Below are 24,502 nucleotides of genomic sequence, written 5' to 3' on the forward strand. Positions count from 1 at the left end.
GCCTTTGGTGAGCAGTAAAGCAGGACCTGGCTGGTTCTTCTGTATGTTAATAGGGTGACTTACTGTCAGGTAGCTCAAGACATCACTGGTCTGCCCTTAAATCTTATTCCTGACATTCTGTGACTTTAGCCTTATCTGTGGCACAAAGCAGCTTTTCCTGTAGATTATTAGAGGAATCTGATACCTGCTCCTTTCTAAGGAAGATTTCTGTGCTTATTTTGCCTTTAGTCGAAGCCTCATGGCATCAGTCTCTATTAATTTGCCCAATAGAACCAAACGAAAGCCACTGGTGTTAATGATTGTGGGGCAGTTTGTGCCCCAAAGAGACACAAGAAGGGGACCTTCCCTTTTGAAGCTCCCCACCCTTACAAGGAAAGGGGGAATGTCAGGTGCCTCTGCAACAGCAGCTCCTACCCTGCATGGCGGAGCATGGATTGAGTGGGCTGAGGCAGGGCGTGGGTGGCCCGGGGTGGCTAGTGGGGTTGATGTCTCAAGGGTCCACACATTCACCCTCACCTAATCCACAGGGCTTACAGATAAAAGACTCTGTAGCCTGGGGATATGCCCTGGATCTCCTTCCACAGTGAGGATCCTGCGTTAAGGAGGTCTCCAGAGTAGCCCTGGCTGACCTGGGGGTGTTCTTGTAGCACAGTTTCTCTAGAGCTGAACTGTGAGAGCAGGGGAGCAGGTGGGGAATTGGGGGGCACTCTTATGGTGCAACCTTACCGTTGTGCGGTGCAGCAGCCTCTTGGCTTCCGTTTCCCAGCTGCTCTGCCTGCTCTGTAACTGATGAATTGCAATCGCAGAGATTTACCTCTCCAGCGAGGGCACTCTCAGTTCGACCCCTCCCAAGGCATTCAAAGTCCAATCAAGTATGAAGCAATGCAAACAAACTCTTCTCTTTCCTCTAGGACAGCGGCTCTCAGACTTTTAGGAAGGCAACCAACCAACAGCATTTTTGTGTGATCCACCATTACATATATGCACCCACACCCTTAATCCTGGCCAGGTGCAGAGAGGAGCCCCCGCAGGGGTGGGTGGAGGTTTGGAGGGCAAGAAAATTTGAAACAAAATGTTTCATTTCAAATCAAATTCACTTCATTTCAAAAAGAACCCTCCCTCCCCCCCCACACCAAAAATAATGTTCTTGGTTTCTTTTTTAAAAATTTCACAAAAAATACTTTTTTAAAAAAAACCAGCTGTGCCCAACAGCCCCATGCAGAACAAGCAGTCTGTACTGAAAACTCAGCTCCATTTTTCTAGAGAAATATGAATCAAGAGTGAAATCCTGGGCCAACTGAGTCAATGGCACAACTTATTATAGAATCATAGAATATCAGGGTTGTAAGGGACCTCAGGAGGTCATCTAGTCCAACCCCCTGCTCAAAGCAGGACCAATCCCCAACAAATCATCCCAACCAGGGCTTTGTCAAACCTGACCTTAAAAACCTCTAAGGAAGGAAATTCCACCACCTCTCTAGGTAACTCATTCCAGTGCTTCACCACCCTCCTAGTCAAATAGTGTTTCCTAATATCCAACCTAAACTTCCCCCACTGCAACTTGAGATCATTCCTCCTTGTTCTGTCCTTTCACTCCTCAGAATGCTTGGTACCAAATTAGTCTGGTAAAATCCTGGAGATAAAAGTTATGGGCCAGATCCTCAGCCGGTATAAACCCAGCATTGGTCCATTGATGTCAGTGAAGAAGCCGGCCATAAAAAACATTTCTAGGGCAACATATTATGCATCTCTTCAGAAAGAAGGGACAAAACCTAATGGATGGCAATTAGTTAAAATATGAAAGGGAAACTGAGAGTCGGTTGGCAAACACCTCTAAGGAGAATATTTTTTAGCTGAGCCTCCGTTTTATCCATTTATTCATTTTACAGAGAGAATGTTCATTGTTTGAAGGCTAAGATCAATGAGCCAAAAAGCAAACACACTGTAAATTTACTCAGTAACATGTTTGGGGCTGAGAAAGATAAATATGCTGGCTTGGTTTGTTTTCTCCTGTTCCCGAAGGGGAAAAACCTCAGAACTTTGAGGTCCTGTTTATAAAACAGGGAATGTTCAGTTTAATTTGTACCATGCAAATTAAAAATGAAATGTAAACTTCATCAGAACATAAGGCAGTTATGAAGCAGGTTCTTTGGAAATTTCAAACTCTTGAGTCCTACTGTTAAAATAGAGCTCACATTTGCTGATCTAATTGTGCACAAGAGTTTTTTACAGTTTTCTTCCAATTCATGTGAGAAACAAGAAAAAGCACTGACTCAGTCCCATGAATAGGGTGTGCAAGCTGGAGATACAGGCAGTAAGGACTGCACCCGGCTGTCCAGACCTGGCATCAGCACTGTCAGACCAATCGAGTCTCCTGCTGGCAGTCCTGTTTAAGGTTTATGATGTGTAAGTACCCAATCTTCTATCAGTGCTGGCCTCTACCTGCCCCGCTCTGAGTAAAGGTTGAGTCTATTGTACATTAGCAGGTTGTAACGACTTGTGGCTGCATGCATAAATACAGAGAGATACCTGGGATGAAAGTGGCCCCACTGAAGTCAATGGCAAAATTCCCTGACTTCAAGTGAGGCCAGGGAGGTTTTGCCCCAGGTCATCAATTAGGCACGTACATGTGGTAAGAACTGTGAGGTGTGCAGATACTATCAGACTTACAGAAACAGTGATCCCTCTGGTGGTCTATCAGCAGCACTAGTTTGTCTAGTTGGAGCAGACTTTAGATCAGGTGTAGAAGTTATTTGTCCAAATCAATGGAAACACCTTCAAAAACATTTGGTTGATGAAATATTTACTGAGATTTTGGTCAGTTCCGAACCAGTTCTCGCATCGCTAGTATTAATATGTTGCATAACACACAATGTGGATTTGCATATTGTATCCATCACTGAGAAATATTTTTTCATAGGTTATATCATCTTGGCTTTAGAAGAGCTTAAAGGATTCATAAAATGATCAAGGATGTTCTTGTCGAACAGGGATCGCTAACAGGCAATTTCGAGGGGGAGTTCTCCAGGTGGAGGAGGAGCAAGTCTGGGACCCTTGGGGTAAGTGGCTGTCTGTAGAGTGTGTGTGTGTGTGTGTGTGTGTGTGTGTGTGTTTGTGTTTGGGGGTTACTTGGTGTGTGCGGAGATTTTATTTGTTTGTTTGTTTGAAGGACCGTGTGCTGTGGCTGGCAGTTGGAAGCTGAGCGTTTCTAAACAAGGTTTGAAATCTAGAAGCCTCTATTCATTGTCTGAGCCTGAGTCAGGGGGCGGGGCTATCAAGAAGGCCAGGGCTTTATAAAGCAGTGAGCAAGCGACCAGGGAGCTTTGCGAACAGGGACCGCTAACAGGGAGTTTCGAGAGGGAGTTTGGAAAGGGGGCGAGGTACACTTGCCATTCTTTAAAAAGAAAAGGAATACTTGTGGCACCTTAGAGACTAACAAATTTATTTGAGCATAGTACTCCTTTTCTTTTTGCAAATACAGACTAACACGGCTGCTACTCTGAAACTTGCCATTCTTTAAAACCTTTAAACTAAACTATAATCAAGACTTCTTGATTTAAACAAAAACCCTATCATTAACCTAGGTAGCTGTAGGAGAGAATGCAGGCAGAAGCCCAGCAGCAGAGTGGGGGCTATCCTGTTTATTGCGCTCATTGTAGCATGTATGGGCAGGTGGCATGTGTGTGCATTCGGTGCAAGGAGCTCCTTGCCATCAGAGACCATGTACGGGCTTTGGAGGCCAGGGTGGCAGAACTGGAGGAGCTAAGGGAGGCAGAGCGGTATGTTGATGAGGCTTTCCGGGACACTGTAGATTTGTCCAACCTCCAGTCAGACAGCCCCTGTGCTGTTAAGGAGGATGAAAGGCCCAGAGAAGGAGAGCAGTCAATGGGAGCAGAAGGAGACTCAAGGAGCTTGGCTTGTTTAGCCTAACCAAAAGAAGGTTGAGGGGAGATATGAATGCTGTCTATAAATATATCAGACGGATAAATACCGGAGAGGGAGAGGAATTATTTAAGCTCAGTACCAATCTGAACACAAGAACAAATGGATATAAACTGGCCATAGGGAGGTTTAGACTTGAAATTAGACGAAGGTTGCTCACCATCAGAGGAGTGAAGTTCTGGAATAGCCTTCCAAGGGAAGCAGTGGGGCAAAAGACCTATCTGGCTTCAAGATTAAACTTGATACGTTTATGGAGGAGATGGTATGATGGAATAACATGATTTTGGCAATTAATTGATCTTTAACTATTCATGGTAAATTGGCCCAATGGCCTGTGATGGGATGTTAGATGGGGTGGGATCTGAGTTACTACAGAGAATTCTTTCCTGGGTATCTGGCTGGTGAATCTTGCCCATGTGCTCAGGGTTCACCTGATCGCCATATTTGGGGTCGTGAAGGAATTTTCCTCCAGGGCAGATTGGAAGAGGCCCTGGGGGTTTTTCGTCTTCCTCTGTAGCATGGGGCATGGGTGACTTGCTGGAGGATTCTCTGCACCTTGAAGTCTTTAAACCATGACTTGAGTATTTCAATAGCTCAGACATAGGTGAGAGGTTTATCGCAGGAGTGGGTGGGTGAGATTCTGTGGCTGCATTGTGCAGGAGGTCAGACTAGATGATCTTAATGGTCTCTTCTGACCTTAATATCTATGAAACCTTCCCATAGTTGGGACCCTCCTTCCAGATGATGATGGGGTATCCTCTCGCACTGAGGTTACCTCTCCGGGGGAGAGAACTCCAGTCATTAGGAAAAGGCAGGTGTTAGTAATGGGAGATTCGATCATTAGAAACATAGATAGCTGGGTTTGTGATGACCGGGAGAACCGTATGGTGACTTGCCTGCCTTGTGCGAAGGTTGCGGATCTCTCAAGGCATCTAGATAGACTTATGTGTAGTGCTGAGGAGGAGCCGGTGGTCGTGGTACATGTAGGTACCAATGACATAGGGAAGGATAGGAGAGACGTCCTGGAGGCCAAATTTAGGCTGCTAGGAAAGAGACTGAAATCCAGGACCTCTATGGTGGCATTCTCAGAAATGCTTCCAGTTCCACGTGCAGGGCCAGGTAGGCAGGCAGAGCTTCAGAGTCTCACTGCGTGGATGAGACGATGGTGTAGAGAGGAGGGGTTTAGATTTATTAGGAACTGGGGAAACTTTTGGCCTAGGGGGACCTATACAGGAAGGATGGGCTCCACCTAAACCAAAGTGGATCCAGGCTGCTGGCACTTAACATTAAAAAGGTTGCAGAGCAGTTTTTAAACTAGGAGATGGGGGAAAGCCGATTGCTGCAGAGGCGCATGTGGATCAGACAGAGACTTCTCTTAGAGGAGAGTCTATTGATAGAGATTCTCTAGGTTTAGTCAAGAGGAGAGGATGGAAGAGGATAAAGCATGGGCCAGTTCAGACGAGAAACATTCACATAAAGAATCTGACACATCAGAAAAGGGCAGACAAATAAACAGTGACAAATTTTTAAAGTGCTTGTACACAAATGCTAGAAGTCTAAATAATAAGATGGGTGAACTAGCGTGCCTCGTGTAAAAGGAGGATATTGATAGAATAGACATCGCAGAAACCTGGTGGAGTTAGGACAATCAATGGGACACAATCATTCTGGGGTACAAAATATATCGGAAGGACAGAACAGGTCGTGTGGGGCGGGGGATGGCACTATATGTAAAAGAAAATGTAGAATCAAATGAAATAAAAATCTTAAATGAATCCACACGTTCCATAGAATCTCTATGGATAGTAATTCCGTGCTCTAATAAGAATAGAACAATAGGGATCTATTATCGACCACCTGACCAGGACAGTGATAGTGACAATGAAATGCTAAGGGAGATTAGAAAGGCTATCAAAATTAAAGAACTCAATAATAGTGGGGGATTTCAATTATCCCCATATTGACTGGGTACATGTCACCTCAGGATGAAATGCAGAGACAAAATTTCTTGATACTTTAAATGACTGCTTCTTGGAGCAACTGGGACAGGAACCCACAAGGGGAGAGGCAACTCTCAATCTAGTCCTGAGTGGAGCGCAGGATCTGGACCAAGAGGTAACTATAACAGGACCGCTTGGAAATAGTGACCACAATATAATAACATTTAACATTCCTGTGGTGGAAAGAACACCTCAACAGCCCAACAGTGTGGAATTTAATTTCAGAAAGGGGAACTATGCAAAAATGAGGAGGTTAGTTAAACACAAACTAAAAGGTACAGTGACTAGAGTGAAATCCCTGCAAGCTGCATGGACACTTTTCGAAGACACCATAATAGAGGCTCAATTTAAATGTATACCCCAAATTAAAAAAACACTGTAAAAGAACTAAAAAAGAGCCACCCTGGCTTAACAACCATGTAAAAGAAGCAGTGAGAGATAAAAAGAGATATTTTAAAAACTGGAAGTCAAATCCTAGTGAGATAAATAGAAAGGAGCATAAACACTGCCAAATTAAGTGTAAAAATGTAATAAGAAAAGCCAAAAAGGAGTTTGAAGAACAGCTAGCCAAAAACTCAAAAGGTAATAACAAAATGTTTAAGTACATCAGAAGCAGGAAGCCTGGTAAACAACCAGTGGGGCCCCTGGACGATCGAGATACAAAAGGAGCACTTAAAGACGATAAAGTCATTGCAGAGAAACTAAATGAATTATTTGCTTCAATCTTCACGGCTGAGGATGTTAAGGAGATTTCCAAACCTGAGCCATCTTTTGTAGGTGACAAATCTGAGGAATTGTCACAGATTGAAGTGTCACTAGAGGAGGTTTTGAAATTAACTGAGAAACTTAACAGTAACAAGTCACCAGGACCAGATGGCATTTACCCAAGAGTTCTGAAAGAACACAAATGTGAAGTTGCGGAACGATTAACTATGGTTTGTAACCTATCCTTTAAATCAGCTACTGTACCCAATGACTGGAAGATAGCTAATGTAACACCAATATTTAAGAAGGGCTATAGAGGTGATCCTGGCAATTACAGACCGGTAAGTCTAATGTCAGTACTGGGCAAATTAGTTGAAACAATACTAAAGAATAAAATGGTCAAACACATAGGAGAACATAAATTGTTGCGCAAAAGTCAGCATGGTTTCTGTAAAGGGAGATCATGTCTTACTAATCTATTAGAGGTTTCAGAATAGCAGTTGTGTTAGTCTGTATCCGCAAAAAGAAAAGGAGGACTTGTGGCACCTTAGAGACTAACAAATTTATTTGAGGATAAGCTTTCGTGAGCTACAGCTCACTTCATCGGATGCATGCAGTGGAAAATACAGTGGGGAGATTTATATACACAGAGAACATGAAACAATGGGTGTTACCATACACACTAACGAGAGTGATCAGGTAAGGTGAGCTATTATCAGCAGGAGAGCGGGGGCAGGGGGAAACCTTTTGTAGTGATAATCAAGGTGGGCCATTTCCAGCAGTTGACAAGAATGTCTGAGGAACTGGGGGTGGGGGGGAGGAGGGAATAAACGTTGGGAAATAGTTTTACTTTGTGTAATGACCCATCCACTCCCAGCCTCTATTCAAGCCTAAGGTAATTGTATCCAGTTTGCAAATTAATTCCAATTCAGCAGTCTCTCATTGGAGTCTGTTTTTGAAGTGTTTTTGTTGAAGAACTGCAACTTTTAGGTCTGTAATCGAGTGACCAAAGAGATTGAAGTGTTCTCCGACTGGTTTTTGAATGTTATAATTCTTGACGTCTTATTTGTGTCCATTTATTCTTTTACGTAGAGACTGTCCAATTTGACCAATGTACATGGCAGAGGGGCATTGCTGGCACATGATGGCATATATCACATTGGTAGATGTGCAGGTGAACGAGCCTCTGCTAGTGTGGCTGATGTGATTAGGCCCTATGATGGTGTCCCCTGAATAGATACGTGGACACAGTTGGCAACGGGCTTTGTTGCAAGGATAGGTTCCTGGGTTAGTGGTTCTGTTGTGTGGTGTGTGGTTGCTGGTGAGTATTTGCTTCAGGTTGTGGGGCTGTCTGTAAGCAAGGACTGGCCTGTCTCCCAAGATCTGTGAGAGTGATGGGTCATCCTTCAGGATAGGTTGTAGATCCTTGATGATGCATTGGAGAGGTTTTAGTTAGGGGCTGAAGGTGATGGCTAGTGGCGTTCTGTTATTTTCTTTGTTGGGCCTGTCCTGCAGTAAGGATCCAGTGGACATAGTGTACTTAGAGTTCCAGAAAGCCTTTGACAAGGTCCCTCACCAAAGGCTCTTACGTAAATTAAGATGTCATGGGATAAGAGGGAAGATTCTTTTGTGAATTGAGAACTGGTTAAAAGACAGGGAACAAAGGGTAGGAATAAATGGTAAATTTTCAGAATGGAGAGGGGTAACTAGTGGTGTTCCCCAAAGGTCAGTCCTAGGACCAATCCTATTCAACTTATTCATAAATGATCTGGAGAAAGGGGTAAACAGTGAGGTGGCAAAGTTTGCAGATGATACTAAATTGCTCAAGATAGTTAAGACCAAAGCAGACTGTGAAGAACGTCAAAAAGATCTCACAAAACTAAGTGATTGGACAACAAAATGGCAAATGAAATTTAATGTGGATAAATGTAAAGAAATGCACATTGGAAAAAATAACCCCAACTATACATACAATATGATGGGGACTAATTTAGCTACAACTAATCAGGAGAAAGATCTTGGAGTCATCGTGGATAGTTCTCTAAAGACGTCCAAGCAGTGTGCAGCGGGAGTCAAAAAAGCAAACGGGATGTTAGGAATAATTAAAAAAGGGATAGAGAATAAGATGGAGAATATTTTATTGCCCTTATATAAATCCATGGTACACCCACATCTTGAATACTGCGTACAGATGTGGTCCCCTCATCTCAAAAAAGATATACTGGCATTAGAAAAAGTTCAGAAAAGGGCAACTAAAATGACTAGGGGTTTGGAACAGGTCCCATATGAGGAGAGATTAAAGAGGCTAGGACTTTTCAGCTTGGAAAAGAGGAGACTAAAGAGGGATATGATAGAGGTATATGAAATCATGAGTGGTGTGCTGTAGGAGCAGCAGTGATCTGTTTGCTCTTATGACTGTGCTATGTATAACCTCTATGCTCAAAAGGTCTGTTACACTCCCCCCGTCCATTTTGTCTCTTCTCCCTCTTTGAATACCTGTGAAGTGGCTTTCCCCCTTCCCCTCCCTCCTGGAATGCTTGTGGGATGAATGGGCTGCTTCAGAAGAGCTCCAAGGTAGACAAGGTGTCTGGGACTCTAATTAGGCAGTGATCACACACCCAATGCATGGACACTGCCTAAGGTGGAGTGTGACCAACCAGATGTGGCCAAGTCATCTCTAGTCGCAGGCTATGAGGAGCAGGCCCTTAAAAGGGGAAGTGGCTATGTGCTCAGGAGTGAACTCACAAGCTTGTACCACCCCAAAAGGCCCTTTGCCTGGACTGCCGGCCAGGGGTTCGCTGAGTTGCATTCCATCGTGCCTTGGGAAGACTTACCTTCATCACACCATCCATTGCTGTGTTGTGGGACACTTACCCTGAAGGATCCTGACATCTCCAGTGCTATGCCTGTCCTGGGAGCGTGAGTATGCGGATGTGAGTGTGACCCGGTCTCCCCCACTCCCCCCTTTTCTTCTTTGGAGCTTAGATATCAGTGTAATAAACGTGTTGCTTTCTGCCAAACTCTGGTGGGTCATTAATCCTCCCTAAGCTTACTAGCTGGCCCAATTTCGGGTAACAGTGTGGAGAAAGTGAATAAGGAAAAGTTATTTACTTCTTCCCATAATATAAGAATTAGAGGCCACCAAATGAAATTAATGGGCCGCAGGTTTAAAACCAATAAAAGGAAGTTCTTCTTCACTCAGTGCACAATCAACCTGTGGAACTCCTTGCCTGAGGAGGTTGTGAAGGCTAGGACTATAATAGGGTTTAAAAGAGAACTGGATAAATTAATGGAGGTTAAGTCCATTAATGGCTATTAGCCAGGATGGGTAAGGAATGGTGTCCCTAGCCTCTGTTTGTCAGAGGGTGGAGATGGATGGCAGGAGAGAGATCACTTGATCATTACCTGTTAGGTTCACTCCCTCTGGGGCACCTGGCACTGGCCACTGTCGGTAGACAGGGTACTGAGCTGGATGGACCTTTGGTCTGACCCAGTATGGCCATTCTTATGTTCTTATGTCTCTTCCTTCTTCCCCCTTTTCTCTTGTTTGACATTTTCAGATAAAGTAACAAAGTTTCAATTCTTCTGAGGGTGAATGTCTGAGCCTTATGAAAGACAAATTAAAGTGCAAGCCCAGAAATCTCTGCCTTGACACTGACAGTGATGCATTTAGAAGCATTAAATGTGTTTGATGGAATACTACAGAGAAAACCTTTTGATTAGGGATGGATTCACTGGTTTGGATAAACCAAGAATTGACATAAACCTCTACCCTAATCTTGAACTAAAGAAGAACCTAATCACTTTTTTCAGTTATACAGAATTGTGGATGAGAATCCCTCTCATCTCAGCCCTGACCAGGCCTCTCATGGTTGCTTTAATTCACCCCAGGATTTTGAAAGGTCTCTCAATGTTTGGTGCATTGACTGCTGTTCTCAAATCACCCTGGATCAGGAGCACTCCGGAATACCTCGCTGTTCATTTGACTCTTGAGCAGTGTCAGACTGAGAACCCACCATTCCAAATCAATATCATCAAAGGTAAATTGTCTCTGTAGGGCCAAGAAAAGAGAGGGAGAGAGAGAGAGTTTGAGATGCGGGGGGAAGGAAATAGAATCTGGTTGGGCTGGGAGGCAGGAGGGAGAGCACCAACGATTTAAATAAGCATTCAGGAGCAGCTCCCTCTGTGTTGCCCTGTGTATGTGGTTGAGAAAAGGTGACTATAGTGACTGTGACAAGGAATTGGGTTAGTAGGACTAAAACCTCTCCAATGCATCATCAAGGATCTATAACCTATCCTGAAGGATGACCCATCACTCTCACAGATCTTGGGAGACAGGCCAGTCCTTGCTTACAGACAGCCCCGCAAACTGTTTCATGTTCTCTGTGTATGTAAATCTCCCCATTGTATTTTCCACTGCATGCATCCGATGAAGTGAGCTGTAGCTCACGAAAGCTTATGCTCAAATAAATTTGTTAGTCTCTAAGGTGCCACAAGTACTCCTCATTCTTTAGGACAGGATTGTAGATGCCTTCCCCCCCGGAGTGCTTCAGGGTGTCTTTACAAGGATTCATCTTTTTTGTGCCACTCTTACAAAACTCAGTTGTAATCCTCCTCTTGTTAAAAAGTAGTTTTAATTTAAAAAAAAATCCAGAAAGTGTGATAAATTGCATAACAACAACATTCATTCATTACTTTGAAACCATTGTCATTGTAGAACTGATTGTACAATGGGGTGTATTAAAAGGTTCCTTTTTGGAGCTATAATTTAGATCATAGTTGGCAACGTTCAACTGTGTCTGAATTACACTGTTATTTGATACACAAAGCAAAACATATGCTTTGGATGATGGTTTTTGAGCTATACAAAAGAGCAACTTTTCGCATGGGTGGAGGAACAATGCTTTTTGCCCAAATTCAGAACCTGATTCTACTCCTGGGGAAGTCACTGGAAGTTTTTGACATTGACTTCAATGGAAACAGGATTAGGCCCTTCAACTTTATGTCAAGGATTTGTGAGGGTTTATAGGGGGGATTAAATAAAATCAGAATTACTCGTTTGAAGGGTTTATCTCATCACAAGCTCTTACTTAAGCTGAACACAGTAAAATCATGTAGGTCATTTTTCCTTCATAAATAGTTGATAATAAATTGCCAGCAGCAACGTTCAAAAGAGGTTGAATAAAAACTTCACTGAGATTAAGGTCCAGGATAGAATGTCCCTCCTTCAGAGAGAGACAAACTATTCATTCTTCAAAGACTTGCTGAGCACATTTTTCTCCTCCAGCAAGTGTATCTCAGGACAACACGAAAACAGCAATTTATCTTACTCAGATAATTTGCCATCTAATTATTATCCACATTTCCCCTCCCCCACTGCCACACTTCATACTATTCTAACGAAACACTGGTGACAGTTTGATGCAGGCCTCCCTAGGTTTAATATCAAACAAACCCACTTTGTCAGCTGAGCAGAGGGTGGGAGGCAAAGTTTGACCACTGTTTCGTGTAAGGCAGTCATAGACACTATCAATAAGTTAGTTCTAAAAGATGGTACGCACAGGAATAAATCAGTTTCTTTCAAAATCTCCATTAAATTGTTATTCTCAGAAGTGTCCCTGCTACTAGTACAGATTTGGCTAAAATTGTGTGTTATGTACTATACAGGGGTATCTGGGTACACAGCTTATGAATTCTAGGTGATATTTATGAAGTTGTTATAAAATGCTGTATTTTTTTGAATGTCTCTGACACAGCCATAGCCACGGGTGGGCCAATTAGTCCCTAGGCCCACCCAGATCTGAGCCTGCATCACGGCTGCAGCTACTCATTGCTCCTGGGAGGAGCCACCGCTTCCATCATCACCACCGCTGGGGCTCTGCAGGACTCACAGGGGGAAGGCAGTTTAGCTGTGGGATTGACTAAGCTCAAAGCAAGCTGGCCTGGAGAGAGAGGCTCCATGGTTTAGAAGACAAATCATGTACTGCAGGAGAGAGATCCTGGAATTTTACTGTCCCAAACAAAACCCACAGCACAGTTTTTGGAAAAGTACTGGCACAAGATGGAGCCCAGGGTTACATGAGCATATCACATATCTTGGCTTGTTAACTCTCAGGGGCAGCCATTGGCCACTTGGAGGCTAAGGTGTCCGCAGGAAGAGCAATTTAGGTGGAATGAGTTTCTTCTATGGCGGATTATGAGAGTTAAGCGTCTTTGATGGGCCATCAACTTGAATACTCCAGTCACAATGTGCTGGCTAGACTGAATGTAAACTACCTTGTGAGTGTTACCCCAGGAACAAACAGAATTGTGATACTCAATATTCTGAGGTAGATACTCAATATTCATAACTTCAGATACAAAACTGATGATACATTTATATAAACAGGATAATCTTACTTAGCAAATCTTAAATTTTCCATTGACACCTTACGTGGCACACTTTGCATAAGATTTGTTTCAATTTTCTATCAGTGGTGATATCAATGATACACACAGTCATATTTCAATCATATAACATCACAGAGTGCTAGTGTCAATGCACATTGTAGTGCATGATGGGTAGGTATCCCAGTGTGCAACTTGCCACTGTCCAGCGCTCTGTCTTTTGGGAAGTTTTAGCAACATATGGTGCGGCAGAAATGAGTCACACAGGTGTGACTGGGAGCAAGGGTCCAAGTTCCCACCCTGTAACTATCTCCGTCCTATAATTTTCACACCTTTTAAAAAAAAATGCCACAAACCTGTGCGGCTGTCTTCGCTTTCTGCCATCTCTGACAGAAGCATGGAGCCTGCACTGCTGTGCATTATTATCATGAATGTTGCAAGCCCAGAACACATGCTCCTTCTGTATTTGCAGAGCTGCAAGAAGAACTGAATCAGCAGCGAACATCACAATTTCATGGACAAATAGTGAGAACCTGTTCGAAGTGGCTGTTGGCATTCATGGAACAGCTGCACATGGTGGAGCGATTTTTCTGGGCTCAAGAAACGAGCACTGACTGCTGGGATCACATCATGGCGCAGGCTTGGGTTAATGAGCAGGGGCTGCAACATTTTCGTTATGTGCCAGGCCACATTTCTGGATCTGTGTGCTGAGCACACCCCAGCCTCCTAGCACCGGGAGAGCAAAATGAGAGCTACACTGACACTGGAGAAGCAAGTGGAGATTACACTGTGGAGACTTGCAACACCGAATTTCTACCGCTCAGTGGGAAATCACCTTGGAGTTGATGTACATCTTTGAATATAACACTTTCAATGCACCAACTAATTTTGTGGTACTTGCTGCACATTTATAGTTACTACACTGTTTGCCACTGATCCTATTAGCTCTGTCACACTGTACAATAACAAGTAAGTGGATGCTTTCAGTATCACTAGGCACTCTGCAGCATATGTTGTGAACTAATAAAGTTGAATTATTTCCCAAGTATAGAACTTTAATGAGTAATGAAAACACTGCCAACAAAATTTGTACAAGTTAAAAGCAAATAAACTTTTAAATGTAAGTATTATATTAAAGGAACAGAGGTAACAACTCTACCTGTTTGTTGTACTGCTACCCCTTCTAGTACTAGTACATTAATGAAAAGTCGATACGTGTGTCCAGTTAAGTTGGGGGCGCCATCAGTACATTATTGTAATGGGAAATACATTTACTCCAGTTCTTTATCCTGCATTGTGTTCACCCAGGTCTCACTGGACTGCGATGGAGTCTCAAACAGGTCCTGGCTTGTGGTATAGCTGGACTCCCCCCGTCACATGTTCCCCAACCTTCTCCTCTTCCTCCTTCTCCTCACTGTTCATGGCAGGAATCTGTGTCTCAGGCTCCGTGGAGGTATATATGGTGGTCTGAGGGGTGGTGGTGGGGTCTTGCCAAATATGGCATGTAGCTCTTTGTAAAAGCAGCAGGTCTGCAGCTTGGCACTAGATCTCCTGTTAGCTTCCCTGGCCTTCTGATATGCCTACGGCAGTTCCTTCTCTTTCACTCAGCACTGCTGCTGATCCCTGTCATATTCCTTCTCCTGCATCCCCCTGTTCAAACTGCTCAGAGATCTCCACATTTCTATGGCTGGTCTGTATCTGTACCTGTACAGCCTTTTCTTTCCACAGGCCCAGGAGATTCAATATCTCTTGTCTACTCCAAGCTAGCGGGTATCTGGAGTGTGTATTCGGCATGGTCCGCTGGACAGTTGCACACAACAACAGAGAGCTGCTAGATATGCTTGCCAAGCTGGACAATCAGGAAAAGGCATTTCAAAAACTCACGGGATTTTAAAAGGAGTAGGGTGCTTCTAGTCTCTGTGACCCCTGGGCAGTGGAGTTGACAATTATGACCAGAGCAGTCAGTGTTGGGCATTGTGGGACAGCTGCTGGAAGACTGTTAAGGTTGACATAGGTAACGCAGTGTCTACACTTGTGCTGCATCAACCTCGGGCCATCGACCATGGATCAATGCCGCTTGGAGAAGTGGTGTTACTGTGCTGCTGTATTGGGGTGCTTACATTGGTGGGAGACAAATTTAAGTGTAAACATATGCACAACAAGGTGGCTTATGTCAACCTAACTGTGTAGTGTAGACCAGGCCTGTGGGTGAATGAGACCACACCTCCCTAGGATTCTGTCTCCTCCCACTGGATAAAGACAGTACTGACTTAAGTCCTGCCTGTATTACTCAGGAGCTGTTGCAGAGTATACAGTAAGACTAAATACTATTTACTTTCACTTTACTCAGTGAGAAAACATTTCGGTGAGCTGGCAAATAGATCCTCCAAAATTATTTCACTTATTGACTTTCAGTTCAGTGCCATTGTCTTATAAAACAGGGGTTAGTAGAGCAGAAGCTACCTGTTTGGCAAGCCATTAAACAGGGTGCTTATTTTCAGGCAATTTTGTTTTTAGTTTATAGAGCAAACCAAAAACCATATGATTTTGATATATGCCATGTTTTGCAAATATTGCTTAAGTTTTTTAAAAAAGAGAAACGGTGCTATAAAATATGTCTCTGATGACAACATTGTGATGTCAGAGCAGTATCAATACAAAACTAGGGATACTATGCCAAAATATAATAGTGCAAATCTATGGAGATGACGATACAGTGTCATATACTATAGTGCAGAGGTTCTTACACTATAACCTGTGGGCAACTAGTGGTCTGTAGGGAATTGGCTGCTCACATGATGCTGGCTTGTCCTCCTTGTTTCTAGAGGTTAAATTGCATTAAAAACACTAAAAAAAATTACAATTCAATTCTCTCCTGATGTTACTTTTGTATGCAGGCTGTTTGCTGCAGTGGCCACAGGGATGTCACTTCAACACCGAAGGGAGCAAGTGGCCTGGAGAATTGTGAATGGGAGATGGCAAGTGGTCCGTGAGACATTCTCTGCATTAAAATGAGTTCCAGGCACTGGGAAAGTTTGAAAACCCTGCTGACATGTAAAACTGAAATGAAAAGTTGTCAGTTTATAGTCCTGAGGGTAAATTAATAGAGTGGTCAGCAACTGCTGCAAGAGCTACTGGCTGCATCCATGAGTGACAGGTGGAAAACAAGATGAATGAAAGGATGCAAATAAACATATTGTCTTTCACTTTTTAACCCCTCTTCCTTCTTTTTTTCAGTGGTGCTCATGCTTGCCTTTGAAGATGATCCAAAGCCCAGGCCTTGTATTTCTATATCTAGAGTAGACTGTAGGTTCAAATCCTCAGCTGTACCCAGTGTCTGCCTGGGGTGAACCACAAAGAAGCTGTTTGAAAATCCCCAGTCCTGGGGCTGGTTGGAGGTCAGTTTAACCCTCTGGCATAGATTTGGGCTGGCTGTACTCTAAACTACACCAGGCTGGCTATGGACCCCAAGGGGCTCTGTGTCAGACCGGGATCACGAGAGCACAGTGGTTCTCTAGCGGTCCCTCTTCCCTCCAGGAACAGATCCCTTGGGGTGCAGCATATAAGATGACAATGCATCACCTGTGAATTCCCTGGGGAGATCTGCTGTCTTGGCCCGTAACTGAGCTCAGTGTTGAGTCCTATATAGTTTTAAAGTGACTACGCTGTACTCCCTAGTAACATTCTTTTCTTTTTCTACCTTCTCTCATCCATCCTGACAGACATTTGTCCAGCAGCCTGCTAAGTCTTTGCTGTTTCGTTTTGGTGCTAGTGGTACAAACTGACCCGCAAGCCCATTAAGCAGCCTGTGGAAAATCAAGTTTCCCATGCTAAGAATTGCACTACAGGCATATAGGACATCCACAATGGACTGATTTTGAGGGCGCTGAAGCACAGAGACGTATGGAGGACGTGCCTCGTCATCTTGTGGCTCTTGATGACAAAATCAGGTAAGATCTCTCCTTTCAGACAATTCTTTCTTATGTTACCTCTAGACGGGGCTGCTGCTTCTCAGTGAGAAAAACTGTCAGCTTATAAATGGTTTCTAGTAAGGTTGTGCACTGGCAGTTACTTCTTGCCATGTGGCTCTTTTGCTTTCCACGTGTATTTAGATGGTCACAAAGGGTGTAATTAGGCTGACCAGATAGAAAGTGTGAAAAATCGGGATGGGGATGTGGGGATTAATAGGTGCCTATATAAGAAAAATTCCCAAATATTGGGACTGTCCCTATAAAATCGGGACATGTGGTCACCCTAGGTGTAATTCACCCCTGTGCAGATGATTTAAGTGGGATCTACATGTGCACAGACCTTGTGCTGGCCTAATACGCAAGGGTGATTTTCATACTTTGTGATCACCCATCACCAATGCGGCAGAATTTAGAATGCCATGGGAGTCCGAATCAGGTCACAGATTTCCACTGGGCTGCCCTGAGACAGTTAAAGAGACTCTTGTGCAGAGATATGGATTTGTGGTTGTTTCTTGTCTTGAAACCTGACATTTGGTCCTTGAAGAGCTTTCTTTAACTTCCTGGGGAATTGGATCTGGCCTTTTTAGTGTAAAAGCCTACTCCTGTTTCTTTTAAGCATTGTACACACACTTTTTCTGCCAGTGCTTTCATTAATGCTACTGTAAAAATAGTATAACATCCATTCCCATTTCTGAAGAACAGCTTTCTCAGCTAATAGTCTATTTGGTCATTTAGAGTGCTGAACATTGCTTTATTTATCTGCTCCTTCCCTACAATCTGGAACATACATTTCCCACATGCATAATGGAAGGTGACTCACTGGCCATAAAGGAAAAGGTAGTGGTAATTATAACTCCAATTAAATTCAATTGCTCTTCAAGGACCTCTGCCCTAGTTTGCGATTGGAGTACGTGGGGAGGGGTGAAAGAGAAAGAAGGGTGTTTAGAGAAAATGCACAGTTTTGGAAAGATGACTTGTTTAGGTTAAGAGCTTTGACTGTTTACTTTTCTTGTGTTCAGAAAGTTTAGCTACAGTGGCAAAGTTATTCCCAGATGTACCACTTTCAATTTGCTGTGCTTCCTGAAATGGTGTGGCAGCTCTGACAGGTTTGGAGCAGTCATTGGTAGGTAGATGAGGTGGTTCATCCAGTTTAGTACAGTATGTGCTATTCAGCCAATCTCTGTATTGTGTCAGGAAAGCCCTCATTAAGGGTCAGACTGTGTGCCTTACACACAGCCCTATGTAGGCGGCAGTGCAGAGTAGCACGACCCCATCAGAGAGCATCTGGAGCAATGGTGCCACCGTTGCAAAATAACACAATTCACATGCCAGATAATAGTGGGATATCCTACTCTATATATTTTGAATACTTATATTCTGTGAGCGTCCAACAGAAACTGGGATCTTGAGTAGGAATGATGTTTTTACACTCTGATAAGAATCCCTAAATACGCTGTATCCAGAATATTGGCTGGTGTATTCGCTGTAGATCAACCAGGTAAAGGATTTAACAGAGCTGAAAATTTCACAAAAGAAATCTGGTGACATTTTGCAAATTAAACTATCCGTCGCTTTCAAAGTGGTATCAGTAAGAGAGATAATGATGTGATAATCAAAACAGATGACAGAATTTCCACAGCTGAACATGAATGGAATGAATCCTAAAAAGGGTATTAGCTCAGCAAAACAAATCTTTGCGTCAAATAAGTTAATTTCTCTGATCTAGAAAAGAGATCATATACAGTAGAACGTCATAAAGCACCAGATTCAAAAGGAGAGAGATAAAAGGGAATTGATCTGAATTTTCTTCAAGAAACATTAACGTGCTGTGCAAGTATTTTAACTTTAAAATTGAGAGAGTGTGTCGAATGTCAAATGCCTCTGACCGTAAGAGCCTCTCTCTTTTTAGAATTCTTGAAATACTCAAGCCGTGAAATTATAATGAAAGACAAATGGCTTCTGTCAAATGGGGTTAATTCTCCATCAAAAATAATGCTATTTTAGGAGTCGGAAGAAAGATAAGGTGATCAGAGGAAAAAAGCTTAATGAAACAAGATGGCTGGAAAGTGACAAGAGTTGATTAAAATGCTGTTTCATTCTACACTGTAAAAATTATACTCAAGAAAGTATACTTTCACTGGCAACCTTTCTGCCAAACTGCAAATATAAACATCTGCGGACACAGGAGAACACAATAATAGAGTAACTTTAATTACAAAAGAATTCCTTTTGACCTTCTCTTTCTTCCATGGATCCTGAGAGGGGGCCCTTCACTCTTTTCTCAGAATCCCAAGACCTCCCTTTTGTGCTGTCTTGAAATAATGTCCCCTGTTCCCCACCAGACCTCAGGCTGTAGCTCAGGATCTGAACCTCTGACTTTCCACTTCCTTGCATCGTGTGCAGTTATTTACACCTGTGGTAGTTAATGTAAAATATTTCCACTCTATTTGGATCATTCTAGATGCTTTTGGCACAGATATAAAATAAAGGCAAAGCAGTGAAAAATCAGGCTCCAATTGCTCATAAGAATGACTGTACTGGGTCAGATCAATGGTTTGTCTAGCCCAGTATCCTGTCTTCTGACAGTGGCCAATGCCAGGTGCTTCAGAGGGAATGAACAGAACAAGGTATCGTCAAGTGATACATCCCCTGTTGTCCACTCCCAGTTTCTGGCCAATAGAGACTAGGGACACTCAGAGCATGGGATTGCATCCCTGACTGTCTGGCTAATAGCCCTTGATGGACCTATCCTCCATGAACTTATCTAGTTCTTTTTTGAACCCTGTTATAATTTTGGCCTTCAAAACATCCTCTGGCAATGATTTCCACAGTTTGACTGTGTGTTGGGTGAAGAAGTACTTCCTTTTGTTTGTTTTAAACCTGCTGCCTATTTAATTTCATTTGGTGACCCCTGGTTCTTGTGTTATGTGAAGGAGTAAATAGCACTTCCTTATTTACTTTCTCAACACAAGTCAAGATTTTATAGACGTCTATCATATCCCCTCTTAGACCATCTCTTTTCAAAGCTGAAAAGTCCCTGTCTGTTTAATCTCTTCTGATACAGAAACTGTTCCATACCCGTAATAATTTTTGTTGCCCTTCTCTGTACCTCTTCCAATTCTAATATAACTTTTTTGAGATAGGGCAACCAGATCTGCACACAAGTCTTCTAGACCTGTTTACACTTAGCTACACTGATTAGATCCCTGGCTGGATTAGCAGGAGTGGAAAATTTTGACCATGTTGTATTTATTTTGGAATTGGGATACTCCAGAAATTAAGTCTTTGGGAAGTCTGTGCCATACGGGTGTGTGCAGGAAGGCACACTCTCCTAACTTTAAGCCACAAAGTAGTGTTTCATGTCTGTGCAGAGAGTGCTCTGTAACAGGTTCCACCCAGAATTTTGTGTCCACATGTCAGCAATCTCTTGAGGCATTTCCCTCTGTAATTACAGAAAGTGGCCTTAAGGGTATATAAAGCTAGAACTTGCTGCAGGTACAGTCTTGGAAGCTTAAAATCCTATTTGTCCAGTCTGAAAATAGTCTTGTTACCGTAACGTAGTGTTATCCAGTAGAATTTACCCTGCAGGTGTCTAGAATTCTAGAGCTCCAGGAGTATCGCTATGACACGTGTCTCTGGCTAGGGCTGCACTACAGACTTTTGCTGGCATAGCTATATCAATAGGGTGCGATGAGGTGTGATCTCTGAACACAGTTGTGTTAGCAAATGCTCCTACTGTAGCACTTTTGCCAGTATAGCTTGTTTCAGTGGGAAGCTGGGCTGCTGGAATAAGCTATACCAGCAAAAGTTGCCTCCAGACTACTAGCACTTTGCTATTTGCCTGCACAGCTATACCAGTATAAGTGCTCCTAGTGCGGACCTTGCCTCTGAGAGGCATCCTAGGTGGCTTGGATATGAGCACCACAACATGGATCCCAGACTGGCTGGAAGATGGCAAACAATGGGCAATGTATTGATTTGGAGGGAAATATCTAAGGTTATGTCTCCCTGGCAGCTGGGAGCCTTCTTCCCAGCGTGGGTAGACAGACAAACAATAACTCTGCTAGAGCTCACATGCTAAAAATAGCAGTGTAGCCGGAATTAGCATGGGCAGCAGCTCGGGCTAGCCACTGGAGTATAACCCACTTGGACCTGCTGGGCACATTCTTGGGTGGCTATCGTGAGCTGCTGTCCATGCTGCCCCCAGCTACGCGGCTATTTATACCATGCTAGCTTGAGCACAGCTAGCACATATCTGGCTACTCAAGTTGGGAAGCAGGATCCTGGTTGCAGTGTAGACATGCCCTAAAAGGAGGCTTGAGGGACTGGGATTAGATATGGTCTTGGTTACCATTTTACTGAATGATATGGAAGAATTACTTTCACAAATAAAACTAAGAAGTGCTGAGAACACCAGCAAGGACAGACAAATGATACAAAAGTACTGATTGTAGAGTGGTTAGAAATACAGCTAATTTTTTTTATTGTGATTGGATTGCACCTTGAAGCCCCACTCGATGATCAGGCCCCATTTGTGCTATGTGTGATGTACACATTTAACGAAGCAATAGTCCCTGCCCCCAAAGGGCTTGGCGTGAAATCAAATGTGGGTTTTGAGCTACTGACACATGTCACAGAGAAAGGAGATTGCAATCCTTCTCTGTAGGACTCTGGAGGTTCCACCTGGAATACTGTGTTCAGTTCTTGAGTTACAAGAAATGTGTTAACAAAATGGAGGGAGCTCAGAAAGGAGATGTTCAAATGATTAAAGGACTTGCATTCAATATCCAGCAGCATAATTTGGTTCTTTGGTTCTGTGACATGAGCTGGTTTGGTTGTTATCCGAGAGAACCGGAAAGGCTATGGCATGGAAACCAAGAGATTGAGGATATGTCTACACTGAGCTGGAAAGTGTAATTTCCAGCTCAAGGAGACCTAGTTGTTCTAGCTCTGATCAAGCTAGCATGCTAAAAATAGAAGTGTAGCTATGGCAGTGTGAGTGGCAGGAGCCACTAGCTACCCTGAATATGTACAGTGCAGTGGTTCTCAAACTTTTGTATTGGTGACCCCTTTCACATAGCAAGCATCTGAGTGTGACCCCCCCTTACAAATTAAAAACACTTTTTTATATATTTAACACCATTATAAATGCTGGAGGCAAAGCGGGGTTTGGAGTGGAGGCTGACAGCTCGTGACACCCCCCCCACCATAATAACCTCACGACCCCTGAGGGGTCCAGACCCCCAGTTTGTTTATTCTGCTGATCAGGGGGCACAGGGAGATTGATCTCCAGTGGTCAAGTCATTCTCATGCATCTTCTCAGCACATGGGGTAAGTGGCATGTATTTTGAAAAATATTATGTGATCTATTTGTGAACTTAGGTGCCCATTTCAGTACATAACCTAGTTACCTTTACATAGTCATGTATTAGAAATTTATGGAAAGCAAGATATGAACTAAAGACTAGAAAAGGAACTTTTTCAGCATATGCAGTCTAGCTGTTTGTCAGGTCTTGTCCTCAGGTTTGGCTCAGCTCATTATTCATTACTGCAAAATCCCTAGGAAGGATGTCACGTTACTTTAAAAACTAAAATCATTAACAAGTTAATTTATACCAAGCACTTGAGAATTGACAGCATGAGAGCTAGAAAAGTAACTATTATTGAATAAAGCCCACATTCTTCTGTCTTATTCTGGGTAATATTTTTCCTTGATTATCAGAAGACAGCTTTATTGTTCAGCTAAGATAAGTAGGGTATGCATTTAGGACAGAAGATCAGTCTGAATTTTTTTGATCCTTCTGGGACTGACTAGAATCCCCTCATTTGTGCTCAGATCTTTTAAGTTTGTTTGAATTGGGTAAACGAGGGACTTTCTCTGCTCAGCTTGCCCTGGCATTATAAATAAACTGGGAATCCAGTGAGATTCTGTAACTGATAGGGAAAGGCAGAGAGAGAACAATCCTGCTTTTGGTCACATATGTGCAACCTACTTGACTTCACTGGGGCTGCACTGGTATAAATGAGAGCTGTAAGTCTACCTAAGTTACACTACTTCAGTTACATAAATTAGTTAAGTAACTGATGTCAACATAACTTAGGTCGACTTACAGCAATGTCTACACCGCACTGTGTCAATGGGAGATGCTCTCCCACCGACTTACTTTATGCTTCTCGAGGAGCTGGAGTACCAGAGTTGACAGGAGAGCACTCGGCCCTCAACTTAGTGGTCTTCACCAGACCCACTAAATCGACACTGCTGCATGGATCACAGTAGTGCCAATCTAGCCATAAATATAGACATACCCTTAGAATGGAATTTGACTTGAATTGTAGTGGCTTGGTTTGAGAAATGATTTGTACAAAGTCAGAACTGGCATGATGAACGTATTGGTTACCTGCTGTCAGTGAGGAATGTTTCAAACTTTGAAAACACGTTCACGTGAGATTTCAGTATAACTCTCTACCCATGCAAATCAAGCTTCATCTGAGTCATGTGGAGCTGGTTGTCATGTAAAATACTGTTTATGGAAGTGTCATCTCAACAGGAAAAAAATACTTGACCTTAATGAAGGAAAGCACACATGAGTGGGAGACTGAGGGATGAGCCATGGCACCTTGTAAAATGTATTAAGCACTTACATAGTTTTTTCCATCCACAGATCTTAAAGAGCTTTACAAAGGACAGCCAGTGTCATTAAAGAAGTCCCCATGATACCATACTATGCATGGTATGAAATGGAATGGCTTTATCTTTATGATGCTAAGGAGGATATTTCATAGTCTTGCATGAACCCTACAGGGATTACACACTGATTTAATGCTGTAATTTGGTTTGAAAGGGTTGGAAATGAACCAGTTCCAGCTTGAGTTTGGGACAAACTCAAGCCTCCAAGGGTATTCCCAGAGGTGCTGGAACTAAGGGGCTAAGGGTGCTGCTGCATCCCCTGGCTTGAAGTGATTTCCATTACATACAGGGTTTACAGTTTGGTTAAATGGCTCTCGGCACCCCCACTATGAAAATTGTTCCAGCACCTCTGGGTATTCTCAACCCACCCACTCCGCCCCCTCTGTCCACTAGAAGCCTTGTTATACTTATTGCTGGGCAAACATCTCCATCATTTTTCCATATTTATTCAACTAAAACATGGATTCACTTTTTGCTGCATTGTCTTTCTGCAAAGATTCTAGCGAATGATTTGACTGGCCAGAATGTTCACAGATGTAGTGAATTTTAAGTGAATATTAGAGACTGAGCGAGCAGAGCTCCATAGACTTTAGCAAAGCTGCACTGATTTGCACCAACTGAGGAACTGGCCATAGGTGCCCTAAAGCAGATTTTGAATTTGCGAATATGTGGATTCACACTGGCAACTTGAATCTTCTAGAAAATGTCTGCAATCAGTCTTCATATCATGAGTCAGTCTTAGAAATTATGTAATAAATTTTGAATAAGAAATACATTCAAGAAAATCATAATCAGGTAATTGGACACTT

General features: G+C 43.0%; 1 long non-coding RNA gene across 1 annotated transcript; it reads left to right on the top strand.

The window, feature by feature from the left end:
- Nucleotides 1-2,274: 2,274 nt before the first annotated feature.
- LOC122461660 lies at nt 2,275-14,101 on the top strand. Its single transcript, XR_006283744.1, has 3 exons — nt 2,275-2,406; nt 2,921-3,059; nt 13,507-14,101. It is a non-coding gene; the product is annotated as an uncharacterized LOC122461660 (long non-coding RNA).
- The last annotated feature ends 10,401 nt before the right edge of the window (nt 14,102-24,502 follow it).

The sequence above is a fragment of the Chelonia mydas genome, chromosome 1 (genome assembly GCF_015237465.2).
Source record: "Chelonia mydas isolate rCheMyd1 chromosome 1, rCheMyd1.pri.v2, whole genome shotgun sequence".
Lineage (NCBI taxonomy): Eukaryota > Metazoa > Chordata > Testudines > Cheloniidae > Chelonia > Chelonia mydas.